This window comes from Salvelinus fontinalis, chromosome 36 (assembly GCF_029448725.1).
Source record: "Salvelinus fontinalis isolate EN_2023a chromosome 36, ASM2944872v1, whole genome shotgun sequence".
NCBI classification, from domain to species: domain Eukaryota; kingdom Metazoa; phylum Chordata; class Actinopteri; order Salmoniformes; family Salmonidae; genus Salvelinus; species Salvelinus fontinalis.
Genome location: NC_074700.1, coordinates 30,436,856 through 30,452,489, shown reverse-complemented (window position 1 = coordinate 30,452,489; position 15,634 = coordinate 30,436,856). Strand labels below are relative to the sequence as shown.

At 43.6% G+C, this 15,634-nt stretch overlaps 1 long non-coding RNA gene, 5 other non-coding genes and 1 pseudogene across 13 annotated transcripts in view; all 7 read right to left on the bottom strand.

Annotated features, from left to right (window-relative positions):
• Positions 1-5,661, bottom strand: part of LOC129835785 (uncharacterized) — a 30,709-nt gene extending 25,048 nt beyond the window's left edge. For 7 of the 8 annotated variants that reach the window (XR_008756527.1, XR_008756531.1, XR_008756533.1 and 4 more), the window contains exons 1-11: positions 5,061-5,620; positions 4,594-4,634; positions 3,955-4,046; positions 3,684-3,731; positions 3,339-3,383; positions 2,862-2,909; positions 2,546-2,586; positions 2,227-2,274; positions 1,466-1,533; positions 1,179-1,212; positions 631-683 (exon numbers count right to left, since the gene is read on the bottom strand). This is a non-coding gene — a long non-coding RNA (uncharacterized LOC129835785). The other variant, XR_008756530.1, reaches the window with a different exon arrangement.
• Positions 511-580, bottom strand: LOC129835829 (small nucleolar RNA SNORD31). Its single transcript, XR_008756555.1, has one exon. It is a non-coding gene; the product is annotated as a small nucleolar RNA SNORD31 (small nucleolar RNA).
• Positions 1,356-1,430, bottom strand: LOC129835837 (small nucleolar RNA SNORD31; annotated as a pseudogene).
• Positions 1,951-2,077, bottom strand: LOC129835845 (small nucleolar RNA SNORD22). The gene has a single exon (XR_008756564.1). It is a non-coding gene; the product is annotated as a small nucleolar RNA SNORD22 (small nucleolar RNA).
• On the bottom strand, positions 2,415-2,486 carry LOC129835825 (small nucleolar RNA SNORD30). Its single transcript, XR_008756552.1, has one exon. It is a non-coding gene; the product is annotated as a small nucleolar RNA SNORD30 (small nucleolar RNA).
• LOC129835821 (small nucleolar RNA SNORD29) lies at positions 2,986-3,048 on the bottom strand. The gene has a single exon (XR_008756548.1). It is a non-coding gene; the product is annotated as a small nucleolar RNA SNORD29 (small nucleolar RNA).
• LOC129835817 (small nucleolar RNA SNORD29) lies at positions 3,455-3,518 on the bottom strand. The gene has a single exon (XR_008756544.1). It is a non-coding gene; the product is annotated as a small nucleolar RNA SNORD29 (small nucleolar RNA).
• Positions 5,662-15,634: the final 9,973 nt, after the last annotated feature.

The window sequence follows — 15,634 nt, the reverse complement described above, 5'->3', positions numbered from 1 at the left end:
AGTGTTTCCCCCCCAGAACTAGGCTTGGGTGGTATACCAGGGTATTTGGAAAACAGGGTTTCACCAATAACATTATTTCTATGAAGTTTATATTGATAGCTACTTATGTATTTTACAGTAGGTCCAGACACATGGTGTTTGTTTACAAGCATGAGACCAGAGCATTGTGAGTCCCTCACTGTTGACCAGGTGATCTAATTACAGGACAGAATTCACAACTCAACGTGTGAAGTGTTAATATGCTGGGACAGCACTGCCAGTGAAAACCTGAATACCACCCTACACCTGATTACACTCAAACCCTTGATTGAATTAGGTGAATAATGCTGGGTTTACACAGGCAGACCAATTCAGATTTCCACTAACTGGTGTTTAACAACCACATCAGATCTTTACTGATTTGATTACTCAAGACTAAATAGTGAAAGATCAGAATTGAGCTGTGTCTAAACGAAGCCTTACATCTAGGTCCCCAAAACCAGGATTGTGAAACACTGCTCTAGAGTATAGATCAGTTCAGTAACCAATCAGTCAGCTTAACATCAGACTGGGGCGGTAACAGAAAATCATCACTTCTACATTATAAAGGACAGAAGTTAATGGCAACTGATCAAAGTTGATCCTACACACCTTGAGGCAGTGCAGCAACAGTTCTCCAGTGGCCAGGCTGGAACAGTTAGGACCTGGAAGGAACAGATACCAAATTAAACATGATGCAGAAGTACATTGGGTACTGCAGACTATATGCAGAGCATTCTGAGACGAGATCAGACCAAGGGGCTTCAGTCATTGTAGCCATCCAGCCAGTAGTCCAAGGTCTGGCTACAAGCTCCCCACCCAGACACCCTCCCTCCAGGCAGGCAGACCACCTTACCCCTGCCCCCTCTACAAAAGCAGGCTTGTCAGTGTCTGCCCAACCCACAGGAGGACCGATGGGAAACCTGCGTTGATGCCAGCCACAGAGCACCGGACAGAAGCCAACCAACTGGGGATGTCATTTCATCACATACATCCAGAATGTTCCATGTGGTGGGTGTGCGCTGTAGTTAAGAGTTCATGGTATTTGTAGTTCCCTCAGTGATGTTAATGAGTAGGTAGAAGGTAGGTGGAGTTGGTAGCAAGTGCAAGAGGTGAAAGGTCAGTGAGTGAAGAGGCTGTAAAAACACAATCATACACACCTTCCTGAAGACTGCAGACCCACAAGGACATCAACTGGGGGAGGAGAGTTGAGGGATAATTAAGTGATATTGTAAGAACTAGTGGTCAGACATTAGATCAGTCTACAGCACAGCATTATCTAATCCTGGGGACCCACCACTCCTCTGGGTCCTCAGGACCAGACCTCACTGCTAGAGTATAGATCAGTTCACTAACCAATCAGTCAGCTTAACATCAGACTGGGGCGGTAACATGAAATCATCACTTCTACATTATAAAGGACAGAAGTAAAGTCAATCATACACACCTTGTGGTAGTTCAGTAACAGGCATCTTCTAGTGACCAGTCTGGTACCACCACCAGGACCATCAGGACCTGAAGGAGAAGAGTCCAAATAAACATGCTGAACAGCACTACATTAAAGACTGCTTTATTGTCTGATAGATCAGAGGGGTAACCAATCAGCTGGGGAGGTAACAACTGATCCTAGACCAGCACTACCACCCTGAGAGATTAAATATGGGAAAGTGCTGACAAGGGTCCTGTACTACATCAGGACACAAGTTATTTGGAAGTCAGTATTCTAACTTCAATCCTGCTTAAACTATATTGATGGTACTGCATGGAAATATAAATTAACTGACTACATCCTGAGTGGCCCATCCACCCCAGTCACTTGTGCTGCTACTAGCATTTCATGAATGATTCTGCATCTACTTCTTGATATTAAATCAAATGGCAGCCATTTTGGATCGACAATGCAAAGCCAAATGCTATTTTGTGAGTCTCTGGTCCCATCAGACAGTTGGTAACCCCAACCAGCTGTCCCCTTGTTGCCCTGGCAACGCCAGTGGGTCCACCTTTGCAGGTTCTGTTGTCGACACAGGGCGTAAGACACGTGCGGGTGTCATCACTAGGAGCCAGAGTCACCACGACTACCAAACATCAACCGTTCAGAGTTAACACTAGACTGGTTATAGACTAAGGAAGAGGCTCTGGTTAAGATACAATGACTAGAGATTCATTACCCATGACAATTACCGAATGTACTCATTAACCAAAACTCACCAGTCTAGTTGACATCACGGCTCCTTGTTCAGCCACATACACAAGAACCTACGAAGACATATGCTTCAGGTTAAAGTCTGGATGGGGACCAGATACCAGACAGGCACACGGAGGGGTTAGACATGACATATGTAGCCTTTATGACAGGTTACGTAGCCCTCTGCTGAACAGGTTACGTAGCCCTCTGCTGAAGTCAGCTATTCCTTTTCTCAACAGGAGTTCAGACGAACGAGATTCCAAAGAGAATATTCATCATGTTCAGCAGAAGGACGGGATCCCTCAAACATGTTATATACATTTAGACAGGATCCATCCTTACCTGCATAGCTTAGAGCAGCCATCTTGTGTCAGGACAGTCAACTGTAAGACAAAATGGAGGACGTGAAACTAGGCTGCAACAAGACAGTCAAGCGATGGTTCTTTACCCTGCAGGGTGTCAGGTAATTTATCATCAACAGGAAGTCAGACAAACGAGATTCCAAAAGGTTTATCATGTGGTTGCAGAGAACGATTGTTATTCTGAGAAAGACATCCCTTTCTAGTGCACTACTTCTGACTAGGGCCCATAAAGCTCTGGTAAAATGTAGTGTATTATAGAGGGCACCATTTAGGACAGTTTCAGAACCACAACTTACCAGTATGTTGGAGTCCACGCTGCAATTCCACTGACCACAGCACTCAAACTTTAAAGAACAAAAGGTAAACATTTTATTAGTGTGATGATTGAGAAATCAATGACTAACTGCTGCATTATATACAGTCACTCAGTAGTTCATGTCGTTTCACATCGGTTCAAAGTGAGCTAGTTTGTCATCCTTGGGACTGTAGCATCTTCAAGTGACTGGTTCCACAGTTCTGTCACTCAACCCACATGGCACCCCAGTCCCTATGCAGTGGACAACTTATTGACGAGACCGACTGTCTGTACTCAATTGTGAGCCGCCCGATGGTACTCCCAATCACAGCCGGATGTGCCCTAGACCCCTGCGCCACTCAGGAGCAGTTCACACAGAATAGGGTGCCATTTGGGTTTCCACCAACATGTATACTGGTGGAAGACCAATCCTACCCGTAGTGGGGAACCCAGTTTGATCTTTGTTGGATGAACTCACCAGGTAAGGTAGTGTTAATCCCTTCAGGAAACTTCATCCCCACGTCTGTTAAAAATGACAAAGTTAGTGTTTAGCTGTAAAGAACATTTAAACATACAACCGCTGCATTAGCTACAGTCACTCAGTAGTTCATGTCGTTTCACATCGGTTCAAAGTGAGCTAAGTTCATCATCATTGGGACTGTAGCACGTCCCGGCAGCCATCTTGTACAGTTGGCCGGCCAAAAGGGGACCATGCCTGCATCCAAAAAGTCACACCCTATTCCCTTTATAGTGCATGGGTCCTGGTCTACGGTCGTGCACTATAAAGGGAAGTGGGGTACTAGTGTCTTAACATTTCACCAACCTGGATTTTCACAAAGCGCATCAGTCCCGTGGTCTGGAATCAGGTATTCTATAGAAGGAATCACAAAATAAATGTTAGTTATCGCCTGGCTTCTATGAGAAGATAGAAAGTTCTTAAATAGAGCCCATCAGAACAAACAGTAGCTTCACAAAATAATCAGACATATGCTTGTCAATGGATCATCATATAAATCCCAGAAGTAGTGACCATATAGAAATGGTGCCATTAGAACTGTCCTGAACACCAGTGAATAAACTCAAATGGAACTCACCAGCACACATTCCTATTCCAGAATGGAACTCCAAGTGGAGAATCTGTTCAGATGCCTTGAAGTCAGGAAGTCATGTCACAAGTAATGCAGACCTGAGCAAAGAACACATCCATGTTAGTGACTTACTAGTCTGTATATTACTACAAGAGGCTTTGGAACACAGGACAAGGCCATCAGATCAAAGTTAGCATCACCAAAAATCAGATATATGCTTGTCATTGAGGATCATCATTTACAGCCAGTCACGTATGAGTCAGTTACTTGTCCTGAAAGTCCACCCCAAAGTGCACTTCCCTATTTATTTGAAAATCCATTACAGTTTTCCAAGTGCACACAAAGATACTTAGGGATTTAGGGCAGAGGACCTTTATCTACTTCCCCAGCCAGATAAAGTCATGGATACATATGTTATTTCAGAGTCAAACTTGGGTAAATGTTATGTAGTTTAGCAAGCCAATGCTAACCAAAGCTAGCATAACGACTGGAAGTCTACCGGTATGTTCTAGCATGCTAGCTTTACACTGAAATTGTATCCATTTACTTGGGAATTAGATAAAGGGCCCTGGCGAATCTCTTAAAGGCGAAGGGCTGACAAGTTGAACACATCTAATGATCCTGGTGGTAAGTCAATGCACTCACCTGTCAGTCTTCTGGACTTCCCTGGCATCTGTCCTGCATTTCTTTTGATCAGGGGGAAAGTTAGGGAGGTCCCTTTATGAACAGGCAACACGCAGGCATATAGAACACAACATTGATATCGTCGCTAATGGAACCTTATTTCCAATACAGTCGACTACTTCTGACCAGATCGACGTTAATCGTAGTAGACTAATGAGAATAGGGTGCCATTAGCGCAGCAACGACAGTCCAATCAGGGGCCAAATGCTACTCAGAATCTGGTAAAGAAGTTGCTTCTTCAAAGACTGATTCGGTAAGAGAGAGTTCATTTTATCATCACCGTAGCAGAGACCTAACGTTGGGTTTATAAAGACTGATGGTCCGGTCACTAACTGGCAAGCTAGCATACTAGCTAACATGGCACGTGGTTAGCTAGTTGCTAAGTAAAACCACCACGTAAGCAGGCATTTAAGTAATATGTTGCTTACCAGAGCAGCACATTCGAGTCGTCGGCATCTTGAAAGGAGAAAATAATATAAAGTCAACACCAATTGTAGTTACAACCCCGGTAGCTAGCCAACCATTATATCACGTACGTTCTCATGTGACCTAGTTAGTTGCGGACACGTGTTCTGCGAAAAAAGCATTTCGAAACAGATTTTTGGTTAAATATTTTTTTTCTGCAAGTCTCTCATCAGAAATATTAAAGTACAATCAGGTATTCAGAACAGGTCTGTGTAAATTCTCATCATCGAAAGACGTTGCAATGCCAAAAGCCAGATATCGGCCTGAACATGAAATAAACAAATCAGAACAAAACATGTTTGATACTAGAAATAATGTCATTAATTTAGATCAGTTGAAACAAAAGGACGGCTTTAGATTGAACGCCAAAGTAGCGACGAGACAGACGTAAGGCAACTGGCAGCAAATGCAAGTAAACGCATGGCTTAAAAAAAAATCGCTACAATTTAGTGCATTATAGTGAGAGTGTTCCCATCAAATGCGTAGCTAAAAGATTTTCGTGGGAAAGAAACGGTATATATAATCTTACCTCGGTTGGATGGGAGAAGGAAATGGAAAGACTGGAAGGTTCCTGCGCCTTTTATACTCCTTACGTCCGTGCGTCACGAGCGCGGATTCCTTCCTCTTTCCTTGTTTGAAAAAGGTTTTGTAAAATAATTAACTAAATACATTTGTGTTATTATTGTGAATATCAATACAAAAACAATGCTACAAGTGAAACGGTTGATATTGATCAGTTTGCACACGAAATTAAATAACGGTATCACAGGAAATAGCACAACATATTTACCGCCAACTACTTATCTGCACGCGGTCTGATATTTTTCAAGCCGATGCGAGGTTTAGGTTTATGTTCAGGTTTATTTGAACTTCTTGGTACAGATGCAGAAACATAAAATGATGTCATAGCCTACAACACATATATATATTTAAACAGATATCTAAAATTATAAGATCAGCCTAAATATATGGACAATGCATTATACATAAATAAAAATGCAAGTCAAATTAATGAAATGGGACAGGATAATCTGATCCTAGATCTGCCTTTTGGCCTTTACTAGTCCTGTGTTAGCAGGTGAGGCCCAGAACTATAATGTGGTTTAAGAGGGTCCTCGTGTCCATTGTGGCCTGTTCCCTGGGCGGGGCACAGACCAGCCCATCGTCCAGGTAAGACAGTTACTCCTCCAGTAGAATGCACCACCAGAGCAAAAGGCAAAGTGTGGGGTTTTTTGACATGCTTAACTAACTATAAGCTAGTAGGGCTTCTTATGCATTAAAGTTTGAATTGCTGACTCTTGTGAACCTGCATTTTCCATTAGTCTCTACTCTTACCAGTGCTCTGTCTAACCATGAATATCAGCCTGAAATGTGTGTGTGTTAAAGAGAGCGCTGTACTGTATGAAATATGTGTGTGTATGCAACAAATGTATCAGTAGTGTGGGCGCTGTACTGTGTGACCGAGACTGTGCTAATCTTAGAGAGACACAGGAGGGGGGTGAATCAGGAGACTGCTGAATAGACAATAACAGATCAACTATACACACGAAAAACATATGTAAGGTTCTGAGTCATGCACTATAACCCAATACTATAACAAACGTGATTAGCAACTATATCATATGTGATTGAATTCTATAACAAACGTGATTAGCAACTGTATTATATGTGATTGAATACTATAACAAACGTGATTTGATATTGACAAACTGTTTGGGCGCCTGGATGTCTGTGTGTGTGTGCTGGAAGTAACAGTTAGCTCAGATAAGAAGCTGGGAAGCTGTAGTTAGCCTTGAGCGAGAACAGTGGACATTGTATACAGGTGCAGATATCTCAGACAATGTTATAAAACTGTCTGACCCCAGTCTCTGGGGTGAAGGAGCGTAATCTACACAGCAACAGCGTTGGGACATCATATGCGCTAAGGGGCCAGGACTGGCTTAAGGCGCCAACATCAACGATAGGCTGGGTGAGTCTAAACCACGCCCAGTCTCTACTCTGACAGGCCGGCTCGGAAGCGGGAACTATCTCTGTCACGAGTATAAAATAATATCTTTGTCAGAAACAAATCAGTTGTAGTTGTTGTTCCTTGTCCCACCCTGCGGGGTGGTGCAGTGACCCCGTATTTACGAAAAATGTATTTGCCATTTATTAACTTTTGAATTAAACAATTATTTTAACCAAGTTCAGGTGTACTATTGTTCCTATCTCAGTTGAACTTTCGCAACCCTAACAAAAGGCCGGCTCGCCCGCCAGGCAAAATGCTGCAGAAACAGTGTCCAGCATGCAATGTGAGAGTCCATTCAGATATGTCCTAGCCCAGAGCTCTCTCACCATAGTAAATAAAGAATAACTGATAAAGCTTTCATATTGCCAGTGTCTGTGAATATTAAGTGTCCATTGCCCTAGCCGCAACAATGGGAGGGGTGTATGTGGACTGTAATGGCTGGTTAACATGTTTGTTAGACAAGAGCCCTTGGCCATAATGAGGGGTTTCATCTAAACTCATTTGAAAAATATTTAGTCAACCAAGATGTCTAAACACCAGAAGGACAATGAGACATTAGAGCCAGAACTATAGCAGTAGATTTGGAGTACGAAGCCTTCCCATCACTTTATTTAGTACCCATGGGGACTCCACTTGCCTCTTTCAGTTTGACTTTTGGTCCTGTGAGATGCTGCCAATGTCGGTGGCAAGCACGTCAAGATGACTGCTCAGTGCCACCCTTCTTAGACGCAGTCCGCTGCCTGTGGGCAGGGACACCTTGCATTTCTCAAGGCGAAACGACATATTGGAAATGGTAGTTTCTCTCTGTGGAAGGAAGAGAAGGGTAGTGTGTACACCCTGCAGTGGAACAGAAGAAGATAGCAACCCCAGATACGCACTGTGTTACACCAGCAGTGTAATAGAGCTCTTATGAGAGTTTCTAAGGTTAACTAGGATAGTTACTGTCTGTACTGTAAAGGAGTGTATAACTATAGTAAACACAGCTATTCCCCGAAACCCTCAGTGTACTAGAGCTGAGATGTGCGTTTCCAAGGGAAACTAAAAGGGTTACTGTTTTACTGTAAAGTAGTGCAACAGAAACTAGTAAACCCAGTTACACACTGTGCAACACCGCAGTGTAATATACCTGAAAAAATGGTTTCCAAGGGGAAACTAGGATAGTTACTGTATGTAGCCTACTATAAGGAGTGCAACAGAAACAATAGTGAAACCAACCAGCTACACACTATGTTGGGAATAACCAGCAATGCAATAGAGATGTGAGTTTTGTTAGGGTTGCGTCAATTCAATCTGGTATAAGGACAAGTATGACAATGAGTCACTAATTGTATGCTATGTACTTTTTATTAACTAAGTAATAAATGACAAATGCAATTTTCGTATATACGGGTTCACTGCACCACCCCGCAGGGTAGAACAGAGAACTGACTTGTTCCTGACAAAGATATTATAATATACTCATGACAGAGATAGTTCCCGCTTCCGAGCCGGCCAGAGTAGAGACTGGGCGTGGTTTAGACTCACCCAGCCTATCGCCGGCGCTCGGGCTAGTCCTAGCCTCTTTGGTGTCCCGGCGCTGTTGCTGTGTAGATTACGCTCCCTCACCCCAGAGACTGAGGTCAGACAGCTCTGCAACATTATCTGAGCTATTTGCACCTGTATACAAAAGCACACTGTTCTCCCTCAAGGCTAACCACAGCTTCCCAGCACACTTATCTGGGGCTACCTGTTACTTCCAGCACACACACACAGACACCCAGGCGCCCAGGCCAACAGTTGCTAATATTCAATCACATTGAGTATTCAATCACAATCACATATAGTATTGGGTTGTAGTGCATAACTCAGAACCTCACAGTTTCCAACTAAGGGAAAACAGTGTAATCTCACTATGGTGTGGCAAGCATATACCCAGCCTAATAATGGAAAATGAAGCCAACCGTGTAATATAGTACGTCTACAGTAAACACTGCGCAATACTGGATATTAGTAAAGATTACTACGGACCTACAGTATCAGCCTGTCTCGTACATTATCCGAAGGACAGGAGAAGTGAATGGAGTGTGACCTGTGTAAGAAATTGTAATAGATACTGGAAACTAGTAATAACAACTTCTCAACATAAGCCATCTTTTATACAAAATACACACACAACTCCCCTCCCCCATGACAACCACAGACACACACAACTCAATGTTGGAGCACAAAACAAAGAACTATCTCAGGAACCAATGGAACGTTGACACCAGGCCTGATCAGGACTACCCAAGACCCAGATCGACCAATCAGAAGGCCAGACTACAAGATCAACCTACTTTGCTTGTTGCCTATAAAAGCTGTACAACTGTTTAGAGCGGTCTTTCTTCCGACGATTCTATACGAGTCAGACAGAAGGAGCCGTGCTGCACGATTTGCCAGATATCTTCACACTGAATAAAACTGTCTTACTAAATACTGTTCCACCCTGTCCAGCCTATTGACTTGGTCTCATTTCTCTAGTAACGAATCATCAACACCTGCCTGTTCGTGAAAGGACACGCCTGTAACTCACGCCACGTTTATTTCTTGCTTCATACGTGGGGGTTCAGGTTGGCAGGCCTTAAGGGTAAGTGTGCTTATAACGTTAGTCCTGCAAATGGTCACTTCTCATTTAAGCTAGCTAGCTACTTTGCATAGCTCGGTTACCTTGGAACACAGAAGAGTCCAGGAAGATGGCTGCGCCCTGTGAGAGATGGAGCGTGGTGCGCCTTGCGCCACCTAGTTTGCTCTCAGGGGAGAACTGCAAGTCCGCAAGAGGGAAACATTCAGTCTCCCGGTGCACCGACCTTGCAGAGTAGGAGAGGTTTCCGAGCGACCTTGTGTAACGGATGTGAAATGGCTAGCTAGTTAGCGGGTACGGGCTAGTAGCATTTCAATCAGTTACGTCACTTGCTCTGAGACTTTAAGTAGGGTTGCCCCTTGCTCTGCAAGGGCCGCGGCTTTTGTGGAGCGATGGGTAACGACGCTTCGTGGGTGACTGTTGTTGATGTGTGCAGAGGGTCCCTGGTTCGCGCCCGTGTCGGGGCGAGGGGACGCCGTAAAGTTATACTGTTACATTGATGCTGTTGACCCGGATCACTGGTTGCTGCCGAAAAGGAGGAGGTTGAAAGGGGGGTGAGTGTAACGGATGTGAAATGGCTAGCTAGTTAGCGGGTACGCGCTAGTAGCATTTCAATCAGTTACGTCACTTGCTCTGAGACTTTAAGTAGGGTTGCCCCTTGCTCTGCAAGGGCCGCGGCTTTTGTGGAGCGATGGGTAACGATGCTTCGTGGGTGACCGTTGTTGATGTGTGCAGAGGGTCCCTGGTTCGCGCCCGTGTCGGGGCGAGGGGACCACGTAAAGTTATACTGTTACACTTGCAGAGTAGGAGAGGTTTCCGAGCCCTAAAGTTAAAACCGGATTGGTTCCGGTGGACAGACACGTCACACAGACCACTAGAACAAACGCTCAGAAGAAACGCTCAGCGCCGCAATACTGGTCGACCGAACCGAGTATCGCCCAGGTTAGTACACTGTCACAAGTAATTAGAACAAGGACACACAAGCCCAACAGAGTGTGGGGAAAACAAAACACCCATATGGAGAGGCTACCTGCTCCAAGCTATTGAATAGCGGCGGGTATACCCAGCCTGGTCTCATAGACTAGGCGTAGTTAACATACTATAGGCTTTATCTTGGCCAGGTCGCAGTTGTAAATGAGAACTTGTTCTCAACTGGCCTACCTAGTTAAATAAAGGTGAAATAAATTAAATGTAAAAAAATCCGGGGCACTCAAATTAGTGTGGTATGTTTACAAAGGCGGTTGGACGTATAGTGCCCACATCTAGCAACCCAAAGTTTGTGAGTTTGAATCTCATCACCAACAATTTTAGCAAATTTGTAACTTTTTAGCACCACAAACATAAAGGGTAACCCAGACACGTCACAGGGGCTATAAAACTGAAGCATCCGTTTAGAACGTTTTCTCACCACCAAATATGGTAGCGAGAGGAAGTCCAGTCAGGTGTAGTGGAAGTATGGAACTAGGTGGAACTGGGCTGACATTCTACACATTTTCACACTGATGAAACATCTGATTTCATACTTTTTGTTTTCCCAAAATTAGAATCTGTTATGAACACAGTGCACTAAGTTTTATAGACTTGACGGTTTGCTAAAGTTGTAAAAAAACAACAAACAGCTTGTGTTAGTTAGAAATACGTATCTTTGGATATGCCTCTGTGCATATACACCCAATATGTATACACTCTGACATAGATCTCTTACCAAACGAGTAATGCTTCTTCTTCTTAGTTTTATTGGCGAATCCAACCAACTGACAGGTGCATACACCGCCAACTACTGTACAGGAGGGTGATGCCGGTCACGACCTCTCTATACCACTATATTCTCTTAACTATCCCTGAATTTCAAATCAAATAATTCCCTACAAACATCACCACTCCCATCACCCCCACCCAAAATACCACCCACACCCCATTCCCATCTGACCTTGTCAAACAAGCTCTCCCTTTCTACATCAAATTGTATTGGTCACATACACATATTTAGCAGATGCTATTGCGAGTGTAGCGAAATGCTAGTGTTCCTAGCTCCAACAGTGCAGTAGTATCTAACAATTCACAACAATACACACATCTAAAGGTAAATAATGGAATTACGAAATATATAAATATTAGGATGAGCAATGTCGGAGTGGCATTCAATCAAATGTATTGATAAAGCCCTTCTTACATCATCTGATGTCACAAAGTGCTGCACAGAAACCCAGCCTAAAACCCCAAACAGCAAGCAATGCAGGTGTAGAAGCACAGTGGCTAGAAAAAACTCCCTAGAAAGGCCAGAACCTAGGAAGAAACCTAGAGAGGAACCAGGCTATGAGGGGTGGCCTATCCTCTTCTGGCTGTGCCGGGTGGAGATTATAACAGAACATGGCCAAGATGTTCAAATGTTCATAGATGACCAGCATGGTCAAATAATAATAATCACAGTGGTTGTCGAGGGTGCAAACATGTCAGCACCTCAGGAGTAAATGTCAGTTGGCTTTTCATAGCCGATCATTCAGAGTATCAATACCGCTCCTGCTGTCTCTAGAGAGTTGAAAACAGCAGGTCTGGGACAGGTAGCATGTCCGGTGAACAGGTCGCTTGGTTCCATAGCCGCAGGCAGAACAGTTGAAACTGGAGCAGCAGCACAGCCAGGTGGACTGGGGACAGCAAGGAGTCATCAGGCCAGGTAGTCCTGAGGCATGGTCCTAGGGCTCAGGTCCTCCGAAATAGAGAAAGAGAGAGAATTAGAGAGAGCATACTTAAAATCACACATTCACGCTGTTGCGCCTTCTTCACCACACTGTCTGTGTGGGTGGACCATTTCAGATTGTCAGTGATGTGTACGCCAAGGAACTTGAAGCTTTCCACCTTCTCCACTGCAGTCCCGTCGATGTGAATGGGGGACGTGCTCCCTCTGCTGTCTCCTAAAGTCCACGATCAGCTACGTTTTGTTGACGTTGAGGGAGAGGTTATTTTCCTGGCACCACTCCGCCAGGGCCCTCACCTCCTCCCTGTAGGCTGTCTCGTCATTGTTGGTAATCAGGCCTACTACTGTTGTGTCGTCTGGAAACTTGATGATTGAGTTGGAAAGGTGCGTGGCCACACAGTCATAGGTGAATCCTTGTGAGGCCTCTTGTGTTGAGGATCAGCATAGTGGAGATGTTGTTTCCTACCTTCACCACCTAGGGTCAGCCCGTCAGGAAGTCCAGAACCCAGTTGCACAGGGCGGGGTTTAGACCCAGGGCCCCGAGCTCAATGATGAGATTGGAGGTTATTGTGGTGTTGAATGCTGAGCTGTAGTCAATGAACAGCATTCTTACATAGGTATTCCTCTTGTCCAGATGGGATAGGGCAGTGTGCAATGCGATGACAATTGCATCATCTGTGGATGTATTGGGGCGGTATGCAAATTAAGTGGGTCATAGGATGACAGGTAAGGTGGAGGTGATATGATCCTTAACTAGCCTCTCAAAGCACCTCATTTTTAGAAATGTATTTTTTTATTTAAAAAAATAATAATAAAAAAATATATATATAAACACAACAAATACAAAACAACTGAAATATACAAACAAGAGTACATCAACCTAACAGACAGTGGTATTACATATCAAGATTAATTTTCAATTTGTTAAATACTTTTATGGTGTGTATTGCTTTTTTGTTTTTACATTTACTAATAATTTCAAAATAATATTTAAATTCTATCTTAAATAATGTGAAGAGAGGTTTGTTCTCTTCATTTTATGGACAAAGAATCTTCCATGAAAGACAAACAAATTAACAATGAAAGTTAAATTAGGGTCCATATCATTTGGTTCAAAATAAAACAGAATATCAGAGTCTTTCAAAATAACATTAATAGTTGTTTCTTTTAAAATAAAATCTTCTAACTCCAAAATCTTCTGACATAAGAGCAGTCCCAAAATAAATGGTCAGGAGTCTCTGGGTCACAATCACAAAATACACATTTGTTATCAATAGCTATTTTAAATATGTGTATAATACAGGTCTTTACGGGGTAGATTCTATCAATGAGTTTGTATGATACTTCTTTCACCTTATTAGATATACAATATTTACCAGATAACAACGAAACGTTGTTCCAGTTCACTTGTCCTAGGGCTGCATTCCAGTTCACTTGTCCTAGGGCTGCATTCCAGTTCACTTGTCCTAGGGCTGCATTCCAGCTCACTTATCCTAGGGCTGCATTCCAGTTCACGTGTCCTAGGGCTGCATTCCAGTTCACGTGTCCTAGGGCTGCATTCCAGTTCACTTGTCCTAGGGCTGCATTCCAGTTCACTTGTCCTAGGGCTGCATTCCAGTTCACGTGTCCTAGGGCTGCATTCCAGTTCACTTGTCCTAGGGCTGCATTCCAGTTCACTTGTCCTAGGGCTGCATTCCAGTTCACTTGTCCTAGGGCTGCATTCCAGTTCACTTGTCCTAGGGCTGCATTCCAGTTCACTTGTCCTAGGGCTGCATTCCAGTTCACTTGTCCTAGGGCTGCATTCCAGTTCACGTGTCCTAGGGCTGCATTCCAGTACACTTGTCCTAGGGCTGCATTCCAGTACACTTGTCCTAGGGCTGCATTCCAGTTCACGTGTCCTAGGGCTGCATTCCAGTTCACGTGTCCTAGGGCTGCATTCCAGTTCACTTGTCCTAGGGCTGCATTCCAGCTCACTTGTCCTAGGGCTGCATTCCAGTTCACTTGTCCTAGGGCTGCATTCCAGTTCACTTGTCCTAGGGCAGCATTCCAGTACACTTGTCCTAGGGCTGCATTCCAGTTCACTTGTCCTAGGGCTGCATTCCAGTTCACTTGTCCTAGGGCTGCATTCCAGTTCACGTGTCCTAGGGCTGCATTCCAGTTCACTTGTCCTAGGGCTGCATTCCAGTTCACTTGTCCTAGGGCTGCAATCCAGTTTACTTGTCCTAGGGCTGCATTCCAGTTCACTTGTCCTAGGGCTGCATTCCAGTTCACTTGTCCTAGGGCTGCATTCCAGTTCACTTGTCCTAGGGCTGCACTCCAGTAAATTTTAGCAGAGGGAATAGTAACATATTGACATAGTTTTCTTATATACACATTACATTTATAGTTTAAAATGTAAATTCCTTCTAGTTGTATTGAGGCTCCAAAATCCTCAACAGTTGCACTTGGAGTATTGTTATATTCTCCTAACAGAAGAACAGCACCTTTAGGGACATCTCTAACAACAATTTGATACTCCTTAGGAGTGAATGTAACATTGTGTGTTCTAATAAATTCTGGATAATCATATAGTTGTCCATCAGTATTCAATAATTGTTTAACCCAAATAATGTTGTTGTCAAACCAGTTCTGGGAAAAATAAAGACTTGTTTTTGTATTTTATGTATTTATTATTCCAGATTGTATACCTATGAGGGGAAAAGTTGTGTTTGTACATGAGATTCCAAGTTAGAAGTACTTGTTTATGAAAGTTTACAAGCTTAATAGGGATTTTACCCACATCAAAGTTGCATTTGAGTAAGAATTCTAGACTACCAATCTGTTGGAATATTAATTTAGGGATTATATTCCAAATGCAATCCTTATTTCCTAAATAGTTTTGTATCCATTTCATCTTAAATATTATATTAGAGGTTTTAAAATCCAGAGCATTCAACCCTCCCTCACATGATGGCCCACATGACGCCATACATATGGTCTGCGGTTGTGAGGCCGGTTGAACGTGCTGCCAAATGCAGTGAAAACGCTTGCAGCGATGTCATCCAGTAGCCAGTCTACTCCGGTCAGTAGGTTATCTCCTGTCACAGCACTGCAGCCGATGATATACCAGTGATGGGTCTTAATGTCATCCAGACATTAAGTGTGTGTGTATGTGTATAGGGGGGGTACTGTGTTCTCACCTCTCCTATGGTCTACTCAGTGATCCAGGAATGTCCTGTTTGTTGAGTAGCTCCTG